The following is a 21,089-nucleotide window of genomic DNA, read 5'->3' as shown; positions in this document are numbered from 1 at the left end:
TTCAGTCAAATTAACACATAAACTTAACCATAACAGCAAAGAAGGGAAGAAAGGTCCAATCCCAGCAGAGGGTCAAGTCAAGCTGAAAAAACTAAGCAAGTCTGTACAAATGGGATATAAAGTCACAGAGTCATCACAGGGTAAAGCTCAAAACCAGTAAACCAAGAGTCCTGGCACAGCTGTTCTTGGTCCCCGTGTGGTCTCACATGTTAAGGCTTAATTGCATGGCCTCTGATGGGAAGGTTGTCACAGGCCCAGAGAAGAGTCATAGACCAAGGCTGGGAGGAATGAAAGAATGTGGGCTGCAAGCTAGGGTTGGGGAGTGGGAGATGGAAGAGGAGATAGTGGTCAGGCCCTGTTTAGAAGCCTTGAATGCCAGGTTAGGTGATTCGACTTGACTCTTCAGGGGACTCACCAAAGGGTTTTATGCAGGAAAGTGATGTAACAGGTCTTTGTTTAGAAAAGGTAGAGTTTTCATTTTGGCCTGTTCATTTAGGATGTTGTAAAAATGGGAGAAATCAGAGCAGGGAAGACCAATTAGGAATTGTCCAGGCTAGAGGTGATTTACAAAAACCCTTCTTCTAAAGCCAGGTTTAAAAGTTCCACACCTAAGAGGGCACAAGCTGGTAGTTAAGGGGGACGAAGCAGCATGTAACACCAAATTTGTTCCTTGTTTGTAAAATGAATCATCAGTGAGCTGCCATTCTCATTGTCTCAGCTGAGCTAATCTCATACCATAGCAAACCTCAACATTATATTCCATTCTCTACTATTTGGGCTGATTCCCGTCTAAAGTGATTTCTGGCACAAAACCACAGCCAACAGAGTCCAACCCTTAGAATAGCTGGGGTTTTAGAAGATAAAACCAGAGAAAACCACACAAACTTAACCACAAAAGAAAGGGAAAATGTCCAATCCCAGTAGAGAGTCAAATCAAACTGGAAAAGCTAGGCAAGTCTGTAGACTTTTTATTCCTTTTTTTGTTTGTTTTGGAGAGATGAGGTCTTGCTAAGTTGCCCAACCTGGTCTCGAACTCCTGGCCTCAAGTGATCCTCCACCTCAGCCTCACAAAGTGTTGGGATTACTGGCATGAGCCACCATGCTCAGCCCTGAACACATTTGAAAGGGGAAAGGTCAACTCTAGGTCGTGTTAGAAATTATCAGAAGGCACTGATTATGTTGTTAATAAGGCAACGAGGAATTTTAAAGGAAATTAAGCAGTATTGACTAAAGGATTTTTTTCGTAATTATCCCATTAGGGATAATCCTGGTTTCTTTTCACAAGCTAGTCCTCCCAGAGGACTATCTTATACAGTATGTTTTGTGGTGTGTTTGGAGTTTGAACTTTGGAATAAGGCCAAAAGGATAATTTAGTGATTGGCTTTTCTCTCCTCAGGCTGCAATGCAGAAATTTGTGAGCCCATGGCCCAGACTTCTCACAACCAAGTCCAAGACAGCCCCTTCACAAAACAATCACACCCCATTCTGTGCAACATTTATAGACTCAATTTTGGTTAAAGGTAAACATTTTGTTTCAACACTCTAGAAGTCCTTCCTTAAAGGAACTTTTGCATACCAAATAATCACTGTCAATTCCCATTTTACTTCCCCCGTTGGTATAATTTTTGTAAATCTGGATCACATTTCTTCCAGCAACAAGAAGACAAGAAGATTCTGAAGAACTCTCTCCCACTCATTATACTTAGAAATGCTGGGTAAAATGCAGCCTCCCAAAAAATGTAATGAACAGATACACTCTAAAGAAAGAAAAAGAAATCTCCAGGTGCTGAGATTGAAGAGGTCACTTAAAATGAGAATGACAAACACAGAAGCAGACAGCTTGTGGCCCGAGAGGGTATTGGATCCAGACATAAGCTCCACAGCTCAGGGCTGAGGGCAGAATACCCAGATGAGGGCAGGAGTCTGGGCCTTGGCCTGCACTGAAAATGAATCCCGGACTAAAACAGCATAATATAGCCAGGCGCAGTGGCTCACGCCTGTAATTCTAGCACTTTGGGAGGCCGAGGTGGGCAGTTCGCTTAGGCTCAGGAGTTTAAGACCAGGCTAGGCAACGTGGTAAAACCCCATCTCTACAAAAAATATACAAATTAGCTGGGCACAGTGGTGCATGCCTGTAGTCCGAGCTGCTCAGCAGGCTGAGGAAGGAGAATCGCTTGAGCCCAGGAGGTAGGGGTTGCAGTGAGCTGAGATCCTGCTATTGCACTCTAGCCTGGGCGATAAGCGTGAAACGCAGTCTCAAAAAAAAGAAAAGACACAACACAATAGAGGAGCCCTAATGGGGCTACCCGTCCATCAAAATGGGACTAGAAAATTCCCACCTTAGGAAGCAACAAAGAAATAATGCTATTCGATGAGACCCTGGGTGGTGGGGAAATTTCTTCCATCCTCTGAGAAATCAAAATCCCAAGCATGCATAAGTGAGGTGTTCAAATTTGTACTATCCACATGGTATGGGAATCTTACAAGAAAATAATATTTTAACTGTTCCAGTAGCTAAGGCAGTACACTCTGTTGATGATGCTGTGGGCAAACAGGCAACTCAAACGTTAATGGGGTTGGGGGTGTGAAATGAGACAATCCCTGTAGAGGGGGACTGGCGCTATCTAACAGATTCGCTCTGCATTTACCATTTACCCAGCGATCCCATTTCTCAGAATCTATCCCAAAGATACATGAGAAAAAAATACAAAGCTGTGTAAACACAAGACTATTGATTTCAGCATTTATTATAATAGCTAAATGGTACAAATGACTCAAATATCCAACACTTAGAGTGATATCACAATGCAGTATCATGCACACTAAAAAGTATGTTATCTTTTGTCTAAGAAAAGACAGAGTGAGTGTGTCTGTGTGTATGCGCACTTGCGAGACTCCGTCTCAAAAAAAAAAAAAGAAATAATGGGAGGATAAACCTAAAACTAATGAAAATGATTACAAATAGAAGGAAGTAAGAAATGAAATAGAGACAAAAAAAAGATGGAAGCAAGATTTCTGTAGATGGACCCTATTATATAGTTTGGGGTTTTGGGTTTTATTTTTTAGTTTGGAATTGTTAGCAATTTTTTCATGCTTAAAAAAAATCTTTTTAAGAAATCCTAAAAATTGAGAAAACACTGAAACAAATGAACCTAACTACCTATCAAATTGGTGGTGTAGACATACAAAGCAATTTAATTGACTTTAAAGCACTGTGTTTTGATTGTGTATCCCTAATGAGGTATAATTTGAGGACAAAAATAACTGAAAAGAAGTCTTAAACTGTTTTCAGTAGCTTATTTATCACATAAATATTGCTAAGGTAATTTTGAAGCCACTAGTAATATAGTATAGAATAAAATAAATAATTATGTTAATCTAACAAATCAAGATTTTCATCATAAAAAAGATACAATATAGAATCAAAGAAGTAAAAACACGGTGACTCTACATTTCAATTTAAAATATCAGTATGACTTCATAATTTATCTTTTAAAAAATACATATTTTAGCTCTGTTTACTGAAAAACCTAGAAACAATGACAATCCCCTAGTAATGAGCACACCAAGTACCCACATATAGTCTCTAAATACCATCCCAAAGAAACCAGGTCTTACTGAGGAAATGATGGATTTGAGGGATGGGTAGAAAATGTACAATATTAGCCTGGTACATCTTTTGCTGCCAGAAAACAAAGTAGTGATAAAAGGCTACTGGAATTGTGTGAAAGGATACAGAAGCCAACCTGAAGAGCTATTAAAAAAAAAAAAAAGTTGGTTTAAAAAAAATGGGTCACCTTTGTGGACTACTGATCCATCACTTCATTATCCTGAAAACTGGTAAAGAGAAAATATTAGAAAATCACCATTTTGTAACCCATAATGAACTAATGGATCTAAACAAACATCATAAGTGAATGACAAAAGCATTGAGTGAGTACACACATGTTGATAGCAGCAATAATCACAATAGCCAAATGGTAGAAGCAAGCCAAGTGCCCATCAACAGATCAATGGATAAAATGTGGTACATACGTATAATGGAATGTGATTCAGCTTTAAAAAATGAGGAAATTCTGTCATATGCAACAACATGGATAAGCCTTACAGACATGATGCTAAGTGAAATAAGCCAACAGAAAAAGGACAAATACTGCATGATCCCACTCATATGAGGTACCTGGAGTAGTCAAATTTATAGAGACAGAATTGTGGTTGCCAGGGGCTGGGGGGAGGAGGGAATAATGAGTTGTTTAATGGGTACAGAGTTTCAGTTAGGGATTGCCTTAGTCCATTATGCTATAGCAAAATTCTTGAGACTGGGAAATTTATAAAGAACAGAAATTTAGTCTCTCATAGTTCTAGAGACTGGGAAACCAAGATCAGGGCACCAGCAGGTCTGGTTGTCTGGTGGGGGCTGCTCTCTGCTTCCAAGATGGCCCCTGTTGCCGCATCCTCCAGAGGGCAGGGACACCGTGACCTCACACAGCGGAAGGCAGAAGAGCAAGCAAGCTCACAGTAAAACCTGTTTTATGTGGGCCTAAGTCCCCCTCAGGAAGGGGGAGCTCTAATGACCGAATCACCTCTTAAAGGCTCCACCTCTTAATACTGTCACATTGGCAGTATTAAGAGGTGGAGCCTGAATCTTGAAGGGGACACATTCAAACCACAGCCGGAATAATGAAAACGTTCTGGAGATGGATGGTGGTGATGGTTGCAACATTGTGAGTATCCTTAAAACCACTTTAAAAGGGTTAAAATGGTAAGTTTTATGTAATGTAATGTATTTTACAGTAAATAAGCATTAAATGAAAGTTTTGACTTCCCAAATGAGAGACTCAGCTGATACCGCCTGAATGTTGACCAATCAATAAAGCAGGACAGCAGACATTTCTGTGCTTCTCAGTGTGATGCATTCAGTGACTGGCAATATCTCCAAAGTGTTATTACCCAGAAAGTCCTGAATTTAAAATAATTACTGAATTTAAATGCTAGTGCACAATACCTCAGGAAATAGAAGAATAAGCTATAGGACACCAAATAGAAGCAACCAGCAAAATGTGGACCACTGGGCACTTTACATTTTCTTCAAAATACAAATGGCTTTTTTAAAATGGGGGAAGGGTGGAATTTGGTTAAGAAAATATCAGATGTGATATGTGAAACTTATTTGGGTACTTCTTCAAACAGAACATCTGTAAAAAAATTTTGAGACAACTAGGAAAATTTAAATATGCAGGGGACAGGAGATCATATTAAAACATTATTATTAATTTTGTTTACTGTGATAACGGTATAGTGATTATATTAACAGGAAAAAAGTTCTTGTTAGCCAAATATTTCTAGGTGAAATGACATGATCTCTGAGATTTGCTATAAAATATCCCATAATAATAACAGCAACAGTAATAACAGTAGTAATGAGAGGGGTAGATGAAATCACATTACCAAATGTTAATTGTTACTGCTGGTTGATAGGTAATGTTCTAATGGCCTCCCATTATTTAGAAGAAGGATAAAGAAACTTTATTTGTTAATTTAAGTATGCACATTAAAATGTTAAGAGTAGCCACTAAACAAACAGAAATAATGTATATCACTTTAATTCAATGTAGAGATTAACTAGAAAAAATTTTTAGAAGTAAACCCATGCAGACCAAAATCTCAGGTAAGGGAACTAAGAAATTATTCTATATACAAACTTTTATACAACAATCAACCTGACTTTGAATTTGAAACATTCTGCAAGTCCAGCAATCATTCATAAAGAAGTGAGTTGACCCTTTCTCTGGCCGTGGGCCATGAGTTTCCCATGAAAATCATGGAAAGAGTCTGTGCTTACACTAGAATCAGCATGTTCAGATCAGTAGCTGATGGGCACCTGCCAACCCACACCACTCACAGCACCCAGGCCGACTTGGCCAGGTCAATGTCAGCGGGCATGCTCTTGAGCACCAAAGCACGTAACCCTTGTGGGTTGTACCTATCTGTTTGCCATCTATATGGCAACCCTCCAGCGTCAGTCTGACCATCTCCACTTCACCGATGAGAAAAGTGAGGCCTAACACGGGGCAGCATTTGCCCTCTGAGACAGAGTTAGGAGGTGGTGGAGTCAGGATTCATCTCACTGACCAGTCAAAAGAGTAAGAATGGATGTGTAAAAGCCCATGTCTACCTGAAAAAACCCATGAAAAGCCCAAGTCTGTCTGAACAATGGTGGAGGCAAAAGCTTAATCATGAGAAAGAAACCAAAGTGACAAGACTGTGGGAGTGTCTTGTTCTGGAGCCACCTAAGCCTGTGCAGGACAGGAAAGGTGGGTTGCTGGTGGAAATTACAAAAATAAAACAGGCATGGTATGGGGGTGCAATTTGAATTTATAATATTAAGAAATTAAAAATTAAGATCTCACTGACAATATAGAGATGGGGAAACCTCAAATACCCAGGCATGTACTGGAATCCCAAAGAGATATTTCAATTCATCCTCAGAAGAAGATGGGATAAAAATGATGAACAAAGAAATGTATAATAATTCTGGATGATTATTATTATTATGGATATGATATAAATCTGCTTACGAAGTTGTAAGCAAAATTCTGGCATTGAGAGGGAGAGTGATTTCAGGCACTGAGGCCGGGAAATATCTTGGTGTGGGACTTTTCTCAGGCCACCATCCCAATTTCCCTGAGGTTCAGCGGGTTCCCAGGATCAGGACTTTTGGTGCTTAACAGGGAAAGCCCTGGACAATCCAGGTCAAGTTGGTCATCCTACTGAGGGCCTTGAACCCAAATGCATAATACACTGACTCTGCCAGACATTTCAGAGTATTTGATGTGGGTACAACTCAAATAAAACAAGAACCCACTTCCACAAAACACCCATAGCTGCCTCTGCAGAGAGAATTCTGCCATAGATAATATTTTTAAAGTACAATGACAAGGTCATGCTTGAAATTGAAGTCTTTCCTAAAAACAAGGGCCAAAGCCCTGCCCCCCTCAGCCTCCCTGGGGTCTATTTGTAATGAAGGAACACTGCTGGAATTAAAGTCAGGGTTAATGTACGGACGTTCCCTTGGCTCCCCAGATCATGCCCATTATAAACAGAAATCTCTTACAGAAAGATGGCAACTTAAATCCCTCTAATCATTGGTCCATCCTATGAATTAAGACCAAGCCCTGGCAAATGTGCTGAGTGAGGAAGAACAATTACCAGGTTCATGGCTCCAGGTTCTGTTTACCCTGATATTGTCCAGGATCATCATTTATTTCCTGCTGCCTTCTAAGTTTTATTAAGCTGCTCAGAAAAGTTTCAGCCATGCTTTATGGCTATGTGAACTGCCCGTGTATCCATTTCACAATTTGATTCATTCTGATTAAATTGTTCAACTGTTAATGAGTTTTAGATTGCAAAATGGAGAGGCAAACAATTCAGAACATTAAGGCAGTAAAATATCTTAATATTTCACAAGTTCTTGCTGAAAACATAAAACAAAAGGCTCATTTCTGGGAGGAGAGACCGCAATAATTACCCTCTGCAAAAATAAATGTGTGTGGCCGCCTATACATTCTCCAGGCACCTGTGTAGTCACACTCGCGTGTAGAGAGCCAGGTGGTTCATGGAAATCTCATAAATATCTATAGAAATTCTGATCTTTTCAAGCCAATTGCAACAGAGAAGATAACCATCTTGACATATTATTCCAAAGAATTTCTGGGGCTAGACAAAAAATTGATTCTTACTTGCCTTACTTCACAGTCTAATGAGTTTCGCCTGGATGAGGTGCTGAAGCATCTCACGTCCTGAGGCTTCGGAGAGGGATTGGAATTATGGACCAGGTGACTAAATACTGCTCTTCAAGCAATTCGACCCTTCTCCCACTCCCTCTCCCTCACCCTCTTCTCCTCCCCCTCCCACTCCTCCTCCTTCCCACCTCCTGTCTGTTCTTCTCTTATCATCTGTTCCTCCAGTGATGCAGCGTTTGTTACAACAGTAATTGAGTAAAGATTCACTGGCCTCACCCTTTAAACATTTTTCCTTGGGCCTCCCTCCTTCTTGTGAATCCTCTTGGAGTATAAACTATAGCCGATAGAGGCCATCAAAATACCAAGGGCCATAAGGCCTTGCATTGGTCACAAACTCTGGGGGAAAAAATCCAACTTTTCATTTATAAAGTGGGAACATTTTTAGCCCAAAAGCAAAGCGCTCAAATTGATGATTTCTTCTGCTTTGTCCAGCTCCAGAAGCCATGTCTATAGTATAGACATAACTTCATTGCAAGGCAACTTTTCATTTGAGCAGCTCTTTAAATCCAGGAAAAGAAGAGGCATTTTAACCGTGAAGAGTGAAGAGGTCTCCGCACACGTTCTGTAAGGGAAAGCATTGAGGAGCCTGGAAAAGCACATGCCATATGATCGCAGACTGTGAGGAGCAGCAGGGGCCTCTGAGGCTGGCAGGGCCAATGATACCACTTTGCAGATGAGAAAGCTAAGGCCAAAGAAATCAAATGACTCACCCACAGCCAGGAATAGCCAAAGCAGGAGTAGGGATTAAAGAACAGCTGTGGAGAGGTGGAGCTCCCCAGATATGTCACCCGCGTGTTCTGCGCTCGGCTTAATCCAGCCCCAGCTGATCAAGTGGCTATTATGAGGGGCGTGTCCCAAATGGGAAATAGTAATGGATTGTTTCCCTTAGGCCACAGTCCTAGGAAATGGCAGAATTGGGACTAGAACTCAGGTTTTCTAGCCCCAAAGCAATGCTTGCTCCTCTATTCCATGATGCATTGTAAACAGAGAACTGCATACGGATGTGTGCTAAGAAAAGCGTGTGCAGAAGCAAGACATTTCAGTGCGTTCAGGCTTTGTTTCCACAACTCCCATGGTTTAGGCATAGCGAACCCTACCTCTGCATTCCATTTCTGAAGAATCCCCTTTACCATCTCAAATGCCAGAAAGCCTGATTGACATACAATTTGTGTTTGCCTTTTAGAATTTCTTTGACATACATTTATTAATTAAATTAATATACATCAGTTTTGCTTTAAGAATTTGAATGCACTGGAAGCACCCTCAGTTTTCCCAACCTAGCTTTGAAATTGGTGTTCTATAGCTCTGAAAAGTCAGAGCAACTACTGGGTGAATTGCAATCGAATTAGCTCTAAACTCAAATTGGGACCTGAGTTATCTGAGTCCACCAGCCAAAAACACGCAGCAAAATGGCACCTCCCCACTCCCCTATGTTCCCCACTGCCTCTCCATCCGCTGCAGCTTACATGTGAGACAACTGCATTTCAGCACAAGCCCCCTTTGAAACATCTCAACTATCTCCAGAAAGAACTTCAAACATGTTTCAAAATTGTGTTAACTACCAAACACATCATAAATGCATGAAATCACAACCTCTCGCCGCATCTGTTCTGCCCTGAATCCTCTAGCATTCTTGGTCTTTAGGTCTGACTTCAACAGACTCAGGTTGGTCTACACCTCACAGCATGCCATGTGGAATCCCAGAATTCTCCTGGTAAACCATCCAAGATGGTGGCCAGGGTGCCCTCAGCTGTGCCACAGGGACACCAAGGCTTTTAAAGGGACGTCTCAGTTAGGAAAAACATTAATAACAGCAGCAAGCCAACCCACACGAGCTGTACTTAATTGTAGATACTCATTTTATTATAAATAAACACTAAAATGGGGGAAGTAAAATGTTGATGAGAAGGGTTCCCTTCATGTAGTGTTGGCACGCTCCCGGAAGTCTTTTTTCCCCTTATTTTGGGAAAGTACAAGATATCTCAATAGCAACATAAACACCATATTGTCTACTAGTTACTATAGCAACTACTATCCATTTAATTTGCTCGTGCCTAAATTAAAGCTACCTAGGGTAGCTTTACTTGCGTCTCTCACATATGACTTTTTGATAGTGTTTTTCTTTAATGAGAATTCTGTCTTTTAAGTTGTAGGCAGGATGTTTACCACTCTGCCTTACTTGGAGTTGACTTCCAGCTTTGCCTGACTTTGTTTCCCTTATTACTTTTAGGTATTCACCAAAAAGAGAGCATACTTATTAACTGTGTGTATATATATGTGTGTGTGTATATATGTGTATATATACATATATATATTCATATATATATATATATATATTCCATGAGGGTGGAGGAGGTGGAGGATGAAAGAAAAACAAGCTCCGAAAAAAAACACAAGCATCTACCCAGCACTGAACTTCCCTGCTCTTGAACTCAACAATTCTTTTCTACTTCTTCATCTGACACAATGCAAAAGGCGTGACCTGAAAAAGGACGTAATGGGAAGAGGTACTGAGATCCATTAAAGAAAAAGGCACAATAGTTAATCGTCTCTTCTCCAACATTCTTCCTTCCACCCCACGAAATAAACAAGTTGAGAAGTTCTTCAATGTTTGTGACCATCAGCAGTGTGGTGAGTTAAGGCTCCTAAATGCTAGCACTGGAAAAATGAGTTCATCGTTGAGAAAGTTCTGGATGAGCCAGTAGCCAAGTATTATTAATTCTATTATGTATTCTTGTTTGTGTCTGTTTAACGGTAGAGTTGGAAGAAGAACATTGCTATGAAGAAATCCATTCAATAGACATGGCTTTGTGAAATACTGCATTTCAGACTGAAGATTTACTATGCTTTTCTTAAAGAATTCAAAATCCTCAGTGGTCCTATTAAGATATGCAACAAAGTTCTCAAAAATTGCATTGGCGGGCAGGTGCTTACAACTACTTGATGCATTTTCACCAATTAAATATCCACCTAAAATTAAACCGGCACAGATTCATGAGAAAGAGCCATGAGGATCACTGTCCAACATGGTAACCGTCAGGACAGACAGTGGGCAAAGCCCCTAAATGCCCCTTTGCAGGATTGTTGCAGGGCTCTGGATTCAGGTGCAGGAAATCTGTCTTTATCATTTTCGTTACTGCTCCCAACACATTTCCAGTGTCATTAATTCATGGGAAGCATTTCATTATATTAGGTCCTCTTTGCAAATCCTCTCTTTTTGTCTTCCTTCTTTCCTTCCCTCCCTCTTTCTTTCCTTTCTTCCTTCCTTCTTTTCTCTTTTCTTGTAAATCTTTATCTAACCAAGTGCATTTTGTGCTGGCTGCTCACAGCAGTGTGGGCACTTGGAAACAGTCATACAAGTGCCTCCTTCCTCTGGACTGCAGCAAGCCGATTTGCCGGTATAATCCTGCAGACTTCAGCCGTTTCCCATTTGGTCCTTCATATCATCTCAGGCTAATCCGTCAAACGTTTCAGGCAGCCAAGCCAATCTCCAATTGCTGAGGACTTTGCCACAAGCACCATGTCTGTTAATAAGATTTTCATTTGGAAAGATGCCAGGGCTTCCATGTTTTCTATTGTATATAAATACTAAGATTTAATAGCTTCGGGTTTTGTTTAATGTTAACATCAACTATTTAAAAAAAAAAAGGGGGGGTTCTCAAATGCCTAGCCCGACAGTGAAATACCCCACTGACAGCTATTTGCAAGGGTAATGTTCTGGAAAACAACATCCATCTTGGAAACAGTTTCATTAGCCCCATCTAGCTGACCTCTCCACATAATGTTGTCAAATGTGACGGGCATCAGATTATTGGGAATATGAAGATCAATAAATATGCAACACCGGCGCTTAGAATGCTTCTGGCACCAGAGCCATACAAATGCCATCTAGCACAGCTCAGAGTTGCTGTCATCTGTCACACCAGCTAGTAAATAGACAAGCTTAGGGGGAAGGCTATCTGTAATGGTAAAATATATGGGTGAAGATGAATTAGACAGGGAGTGTGTAGTCGAGGTTCTGATGCATGAAAGTTCCAAATGAAAAACAGCAGGCAAACACTCTGGAGCAACAGCCTAGCTTCTTTGGGGAATGGATATAAATTTTTGCCACCTAGTCAAAAGCTGCTCCATAGTCCTGCCTCTGTGTTTGCAATGTTGGCTGCCAAGGGAGTTATGTCTGCTTCTGGGATGCTTGCTAGCAGCTTGGAGTCTCATGAATACAATTCTGTATAACATAAGGGAGCCACACATTTCCCCCAAATTCCTGCTCACAATCCAACCACACAATGTGTCTTTCCATATGATTGCTGCCCAGGGCCAAAAACAGTGCCTGTACTGTCCAAAAGGGCCTCCACCTTTGGGCCCACAAAAGAACAAGCTGGTTGAGCTGCTAAAGAAAACTCCTTCCCGACCTCGTGTCTGTCAAATTGCCCAGATAATCAGAGCTTTAGGGACAACTCTTCATGCCAGCTTCTGTATCAGGCCTTCCCTTTCTAAGACCTCTGTCTGCTGGATGGAGAACATTGCACCCACTTTTTGCCCACAGCAGCCTAAACCTCCAAGACCTTGCTCTGCCCCCAACGGTGCTCTTCGAATTCTCCAGAGCAGGCACCACTGCCTGAATTACGCTTTTTCATAAACCCTCTTTCCCATCCAAAGAGTGCTTGAATCCGACCTAGTCCACCTTTAGGTTAAAGGAACATAAAGAAACGCAAATTCTCACAACAGCAAGCACAGGAGATGTAAGCCACGTTCGTGCATCTACTCAGACACCCTGTGCCAGAACAAACATGTTCCTCAAACCCAATTAATGTCGATGACCAGCAATGACCAACGCACTTCCACCCCTCTGTGTTTTAAGAAATGTCATTCATCTCTATGGAAAAGAGAACAAACAAGAAGCATAAAGGTATTTTTGAAGTATACTGTTATGAGGTACTTGGCTAGTAATTTGCAGCCTAGGTACACAGCATACCTTTTAGCACGGCTATTTATCTCTCAGGGAGAATGCTGCCGTACTTACGATAAAGGCTCTGTTGGACCTCTTCATCAATAGCAAACCTTTAAGCACAGCACATCTCATAAATAGGAGTTCCACTAACACAGACTTCAAAAGGATAGAACTTGATAATTCAAAAATAGAGCTATATTAAGTGTTCCAGCAGTCCATCCATAAAAGCCGTCGTATATTCCAAATGCCAGAGTCCTCCGAGCAACATGACAGGTCTATTAGAATAATAGCAGGGGAAAGCATAATTACAAGTAATCATTGGCTGGAAAGGAGCTAGTTGTTTTTGTAGAGCAAAATGCTGCGCTGAGCCCCGCGGAAGATGCAGCCGAAGCAGCAGCGGCGAGGGCAGATAACCATCGAAAATCACCATGGCGCAAACCCTGCACTATTTATTTCTATTTATTAAGAACTCTTTGTATACCTTAATGTTTTCCCGGTGAAATCATCTTAATTTGAGCCCACATTTTCTTTGGATAAGATTATTACGTAATTGCTACTTACTGGCCACTATTTTCTATACATTTGTTGGTCAAACAGTTAGAGTGTCTGTCTCTTCCAGCCTGGCACACAGATCGTTCCACCAGGCAGAGGCTCCTGGTTAGCTCCATGGAGCCATATTGTATATATCCTATGTGCCAAAAAGGATGAATAAAGCTAGACTAAGCATTAGCTTTTTACTGCAGAGATGAACGACTCCATCTATGAGAGGACTGGATTGTTTCCTCATTAGGGGTGGCAAAGGATGGGGCTCCCTTCAGTTGTTTTCCCATGGATTGGATTAAATTGAATACCAGAAACCTGATTCCTCTGGTGGCTTTTGTTTCTCCTCCTCCTTAATTAGATGGACTCCCTACCTTTTCCAAGCACTTTAAAGATTCCAAAATGCAAGGAGCCTTATCAGCAAGCCCAGGAGGAAGTCAGGACAAGGATCATTAGCTCCACTTTGCAGACTTGCAAACTGAGGTTCCTCAAGTGAAGGCCCTACCCAGGGGCACACAGTTGATGTGCAGGTGGGACTTGAGCCCTTCTTCCCACCCCATCATCCTGCTCTGACCAAATGCTTGCTGTGCACCCGGTCCTCTCTCTCACTTACTCTCTGGGAGGTGCTTGAAGGTGGAAGTCACATGCGTGTGCTCTCATGCACATGAGACCAACATGGTCTCCACACTCTGGGATAGCTTCTACAAGCTTCTACAAGCCTGTGTAGAAGCTTCTGGCCACATGCCTTAGCCTTCAGACCCTAGGGAGAGTGCAGGTGCTCACACCTGACACAGAAGGCGGTGTGCTGTCTGTGCAAAGAGAGACGTAACCAAGTCAGTTTCACCTAAGTCTTGACATTATTCACTTACCAACCATTGGGTTTATGAGCAGGATACAAGGGGTGGAGGGAGGAAGGGGAAAACAGAAATCTAGTCAGCTCCTTCACTGACTTTCTAGCCATATGTATCTGTACTATTGACCTCATCGAGACTCAGTGTTCACATCTGGAAAATGGGAATAACAATACTGCCCAGCTCAAAGAGTTGTAAAAGTAGGAAACGATCCATGTGGTGCATCTAGCATAGTGCGTGGTATATCAGAAGTGCTGAGCAAGTGACCCTCATTTGCTGTGTCATAGGAAACCAGAGGAGGGAGTGACTCATGGGCCCTGTGTTCTTACAAAAGTTTTCCTGGAGGTGGTGGGAGCCCAGCTGGCACCTGGAGAGTAGGGGGACAGTTCTCTGAAAAGCCAGCACCTTAGGCCTGGTCATCGTGGTTCAGAAACTCAACTGGTCTCCTGCCAGGAGGTAATTTTTAATGAAACCATGATGAAAGACCCTGTTGGAGCTCAGGTTTGTAGATATGCCTGCTTCTCACATAGACCCCTACCAATATTGTGTCAGTTAGGACTTTAAAACCTTCTGGGGCTGGGCACAGTAACTCATGCCTATAATCGCAGCACTTTGGGAGGCCAAGGTGAGAGGATCGCTTGAAGGCAGAAGTTCAAGACCAGCCTGGGCAACATAGCAAGACCCTATCTCTACAAAATAAAAAATAGAAAAATTAGCTAGACATGGTGGCATACCTCTATAGTCCCAGCTACTTGGGAAGTTGAAGCAGGAGAATCACTTGAGCCCAGGAGTTGGAGGCTGTAGTGAGCTATGGTCCTGCTACTGCACTCCAACCTGGGTGACACAGCAAGACCCTGTCTCTAGAAAAAATAAAAAGAAATAAAATATTCTTTTGGAATTCAACAGCATATCAATGTTGATTATAATAATACACGTTCCCACTCCTCCCAATTCAAAATACTCAAATCCAAAATTAACTTGGTTTTGAGATAGTGACACTAGGATATCATCAAAGCAAGGTTAGAAACCCCTGGTACAATGAATATGTGTATTTAGAATGTAGGCTATTAAGGGATTTTCAGCTTATCAAGAGCTAGTCTTCATTCCTTCTACTGGGATAAAGCTCCCATAGTACCCAGCAAGACTATATTCTATATCCAGTGTACACATCATGGAGATAAGACATCAAGGAAGAGGATGTGATGATGTGGTGGTGGTATGATGTTGATGATGGTGATGATAATGGTGGTGATGTGATAATGGTGGTGGTAATTATAGTGATGGTATGATGGTGGTGGTGATGTGATGGTGGTGATGGTAATGATGGTGGGGGTGGTGTAATGATAGTGGTGGTGTGATGATGGTGATGGTAATGATGATGGTGGTGGTATGACGATGGTGATAGTGATGGTAATGATGGTGCTATGATGATTGTGGTGGTGATGGTGATGGTGATGGTGTGATGATGGTGATGGTGAGGATGGTGGTGTGGTGATGGTGATGATGATGGTGGCGGTGGTGATGATTATGGTGGTGTGGTGTGATGATGGTGGTGGTGTGATGATGGTGGTGGTGTGATGATGGTGATGGTGATGATGATGCTGGTGTTGTGATGATAATGGTGGTGGTGGTGTGATGATTGTGGTGGTGTTGATGATGGTGATGATGGTGGTGGTGGTGGGATAATGATGGTGGTGTGATGATAGTGATGGTGATGATGTGTGATGATGGTGGTGGTGTGATAATGATGGTGGTGTGATGATAGTGATGGTGATGATGCTGGTTGTGTGTGATGGTGATGATGATGATGGTGGTGTGATGATGGTGGTGGTGTGATGATGGTGATGGTGATGACAATGGTGGTGGTGTGATAATGATGGTGGTGTGATGATAGTGATGGTGATGATGGTGTTGTGTGATGATGGTTGTGGTGTGTGATGGTGGTTTGTGATGATGGTGATGGTGATGGTAGTCGTGATGATAACAGTAGTGGTGGTGGTGTGATGATGGTTGTGGTAATGGTGGTGTGATGATGTTGATGCTGATGATAGTGATGATGATGGTGGTGGTGGTGGTGGTGTGATGATGGTTGTGATGATGGTGGTGATGGTGGTATGATGATGTTGGCGATGATGATAGTGATGATGATGGTGTTAGTGGTGGTGGTGTGATGATGGTGATGGCGATGTTGGTAGTGATGATGATGGTGGTGGTGGTGGTGTGATGATTGTGGTCTGATGATGTTGATGCTGATGATAGTGATGATGACGGTGGTGGTGGTGGTGGTGTGATGATGTTGATGATGATGATGGTGATGATGGTGTTGGTGGTGGTGATGTGATGATGGTTATGGTGATGGTGGTGATGGTGGTGTGATGATGACAATGGCTGTGTAAGTGGGGAAAGAAGGTTAGGCTCAGGGTCAGTCTTGAGCAAGAGATCCAGTTAGACAGAATGCAAATTCACCTAACATCAGCATAAATCATGACAGGGGACCTAGAGTCGACTGGCTGACTCCAAGTCCTGAGATCTGAGGTGACACACTTTCCTTCAGCTGCTTCAAAATAAGGGGGTCAGGCTAGACCGGCTGGGGATCCCAAAACTCAAAAGTCTATCAACAGGTTTTACTGTGGAGAAGACCATCAACTCCAAAATAACCATTTTAGGCATATCTTGGATTAGGAAAAGATATAAACAGAAGTTAAGCCAAGTAAAAAAGAATCTGTAAGGACTATATAAATCTACACAGCTCCTGTTTATCAAAGGCCACACATGCCCTGCCATTGACTCTGTGGAAACTGGCTTGTGTCCCGGCCCTCCCTTCCATGGCCCCACCACTGGGTTTGTAAAATGATTTCTGAAATCACCTCTTGAAGAAAGCCTCATTACCCAGTGACATGTTGTAATCCCAACCAATGCTTCCAGAAAAGTTTCAATGTCCATTACATTAGCTAGCCTTAAAATTGAATACAAATCCATTTAAATCAATATGTTGTAATAAATAGATATTAAGGCACCATGGCACTAATGTACAGGTAACTAATTAAAGCGCCAGCATCTGCAGCACTCACATACCTCAATTTTCTCTACAAAATCCTTATTGAACCACTACTTTAAAAAAAAATAATTGCATTTGCAATTAGAAACACTGAAGTTACATTATCGATTTTCTGCTAAAAACCTTTTTAGTAAACAAGCACAAACTACATTCATTAAATGTAAGTGCTTGGAGCTATGGTGTGAAATTCAATTCAGCCATTATCATGAATTACACTGATTATTGCTGTAATTATTTTCTCTTGGATACAACTGCATTTCTGTCCCTTGCTAGTTCTGTTGGACATATAACCATGTTCATTTTATAGCTAATAATACTCAACTGTAGTCCCAGCAATTACTATCACTTATACAAATCATTAAGTTAAGCTACGGGTACCTAGTAAGATTCAAAAAAATTAAGTAAAACATCCTTTTTTACCCTTGAAATAACTAATAGCATTGGAGAACAAGGAAAATTACAGATGTTAACTGATTTACATTGCAAGCTTTAATCACCTGTACTTGACTCGTCAGAAATTTCTGCTGTCCTGACCACACTACATATTTTGAGAAAAAATCCACCAACGGCCTTTTTTTTTTTTTTTTTTTTTTTTTCAGAAATAAACAACAGTCAGTGGACTGTATTACACATCTGCAGCATCCTCAGGGAGGAGAAAAAACCATGATCATTTGGTATGTTGCAAGAGAATAGATTTTATGTTTAATCAGAGCAAATAATGGCCTTGCATTTTACGTGTGTTTGTTTGCTTAGGAATCTTATTAACTCTACAGATTTGGGGAGCAAAAACTCTCCTTTACTTTTCTTTCAGAAGCAGCTGTAGGTTTATACCATTCTTAAAGTGAATCCTCTAGGGAAAATAGGTATTTTCAAACGAGACCACCCTTCTCCCCTGGGGTGAGGGCATTGCACAGACCAGGCAAGGGTAGTAGACAATTCGAGATTCAGCAACCTTCCCTCCAACTGGATGCAGTCTCTGGAGAGAACTGCCTTACAAGGAGAATGGGTGGAAAAGAAGGAGGGAAGGAAAGAGGGAGGAGAAAGGGATGTTTTTAAATTTGTGTGTGCATAGTTTGCCACAGGAGGGTCTGCAGACTCTGGTCCCTGAGCTGGTGCAGAACTCCCACCTGCCAGCCAGAAAGGCCCTTCTCATTTGCCAAGGCCCTGTTCCACAGCCGGTACACTCACAAGACCTCATTCACAGAGAGGAAGACGGCTTCCTCCCGGCATGATTAAGAGTCCTTTGGAAAGTGAGCTTCCTGGGCCTCCTTGCCAAGCACTCCTCAGCCACCTTATCATCCACCCTCCCCACTGGGCACTGGAGGGCTCAACTCTGGGTGAGGTCCTGGGGTGGGCTGTAAATGAAGCAGAGATGTTTGGGTGGGAGACCTCAACCCCAGCAGAAAAATGGGGCCTTATTAAGGGGCTGGGAAGTCCTTCGTCATTTCATCAGTAGTCAATTTTTTAGTATCACACTCTATATACTTCACCTTATCTTTTTAAAAGGTGGAGGAGGGAGGGAGGTGGCTTATAGAAATCCATAAACAAAACCATTAACAAATAGAAAAGAATAGGGTAAGCGGGGGTGGCATGGAGGGTCTAGACACCTGGTTCTGCACCATAGGGTCCTACAAATTGCTAGAAGTCAGCCACAATTTGGGCTCAGAGTTTCCTCATGGCAAAAGCAAAATGGGAAATGCAATTGTATGGTCATAAAATACATTGTTTCCAAATGATTAAATGTAAATTTTAACATTTTGAAAAGTTTTTATTTGAAAAGAAAAATGTAAACAAAATCTTATACGTTAAAATTCAGACACCAAGAAATAAAGGCATCTTCTTAAAAAGTCAGATATTACTTCTTTCCTAGATTTTGTTTTTTCATGTAATATAAATCTCTGAAGATCATCAGTTGAAACTCTAATGCTATTTTTAACTGTAAGAAGTATAAAAAGAAAAAAATAGGACAAAATGGTATTGTCAGCACATTTTCAAAGCTGAACAGCTGGGAAATAGTATGTGTTCACTACGTTGAACCACATTTAAATGACTCTAAATGGGCTGCTTTATGTTTTTGGAGTCATTAGAATTTTTCCAAAGCAGCTAAATGAATTTTCTGACCACGTTGAGCCATTTAAAGTATTAATTGATGTCATACATTCAGTATGAAAAAGTCACATTTTGCTATTTCCAAAAAAAAAAAAAGTTTAAGATTTTTTTGAAGGATATTTTTTGCTGCTTCTGCTATCTGGGAAATTACCTGCAATAATTGCATATACTTTTGAAACGATCCGAAGTCAGAATTCTCAGTCCCCTTCTTGAATCTATTTTAAATTAGTGAGCACTTTTTTCTATGGAAGCAATTTATAGTAATGAGATATATATATATGTAATATAGATATATATATCAAAGGAACCAGTAAAATGAAGAGACAGCCACTCTAAGACAAGCAGGGCATGTACTCTCGTCTTGCATCCCCAGAGAAGGAAACATTTTAAAATACTATGTTTTGATTTGACTGTATTCTGTTGCCTGTCTGGCTCTGGGGGCTTCCTGGGGAATCACATTAAAGAATTCAAAAGGTGGGCCTGGAAACTCGGAAGAGGGAAAATTAAATTCCTAGAGAGGGTCAAGAATATCTTATTCATAAAGAGCCTTTTCCGCAGGACCTTGGAAACATGTAATATAACCTTCAAAGTAAAAACGGTTGTTGCATTAGTTCTGCTTAGCTGACCATGAATACTAATTGCAGGAAGAATTAACTGTGCCCAGTACCTGGGGGCAGAAGCACACAAAAGTGACCGGGGAAGGCAAACAATGAATAAAGTAAAAATGAGCATACACACCCCTATTCAACTCAACATGATCTGCAACAAAACCCTAAATTACAAAGAAATCAGTATCTGCCTCTCGCCCCCAGAGATTAAAAGAAAGAAGAGAAGCAACTGCAGCAAGACTGGAGTTTTTCAGTAAAAATAATACATGCTTTTGCTCTCATTCCTCTTATTCACATTCTGGTGGGTTTTTGTTGTTGTTGTTTGTTTGTTTTGTTTTGTTTTTCCTCCTTATTCTCTATTCCAGTTGTTGCTGTTCCTCTACAGGTTCAGGAACATTATTACTCTTGCTCAGGCCTCCCATTTTGTATGGTATCTCTACATGAGACATAACCTGGTTGGTGGAAAGAGGACTTTGGGGTAAAACGGGGCCTGGATGTGAATTTCAGCTCTGCAGTTTACTGGCCATGTGACCTTAGGTAAGTTACTAAACCTCTCTGGCCCTCTGTTTCCTCAGTTGTAAAATAGGGACAATCGTGTCCAGATCACAGAAATCTGAAGGAAAAAATAAGAAAATATCTGTGAATTGCCTGGCACATAACAAATCCTGAACAAGTACTACCCTTTGACGTGCAAGCTGCTGGAAATTCCTTTGACACATTCAGCATCCCCTGCCCCTTCCAGGAAAGACCTGCTTCCAACACACTCCCAGCCAGAGCTGATTGGCCAAACAAGAACACCTGACCCAGACTCAACCAACCAGGTTCTCTCTTCCTGTAATGCGGAATTGGGCCATATTCCAACGTGGAATCCCTCTGGGAGAGACAGCTGTGGGGCAGCCATGTGCTGTCTTGCGTTGTACACTGAAGTGGGGAAGAAATGTGGTATGCTAGAATCAGCTCATAAGTACCAGCTCCCAAGGACTGATTTCTTAAATTAGCAGGAATTCTGCAAGCCAAATTGTGAACACAGCCATTATTAAAAATTAAATTATATAAATTTAAATTATATTTAAAACAAAGGTAATAAGTACCGAAATGCACCACTTCCTAATTATTTTATTGTAGTATTATAATCTATGCTCCTGAGATTCTTTACAGCCATATATCTGT

Source organism: Macaca fascicularis, chromosome 9, assembly GCF_037993035.2.
Source record: "Macaca fascicularis isolate 582-1 chromosome 9, T2T-MFA8v1.1".
Classification (NCBI taxonomy): Eukaryota; Metazoa; Chordata; class Mammalia; order Primates; family Cercopithecidae; genus Macaca; species Macaca fascicularis.
The sequence above is the reverse complement of the archived record's forward strand: the minus strand, read 5'-3'. Positions refer to the sequence as shown.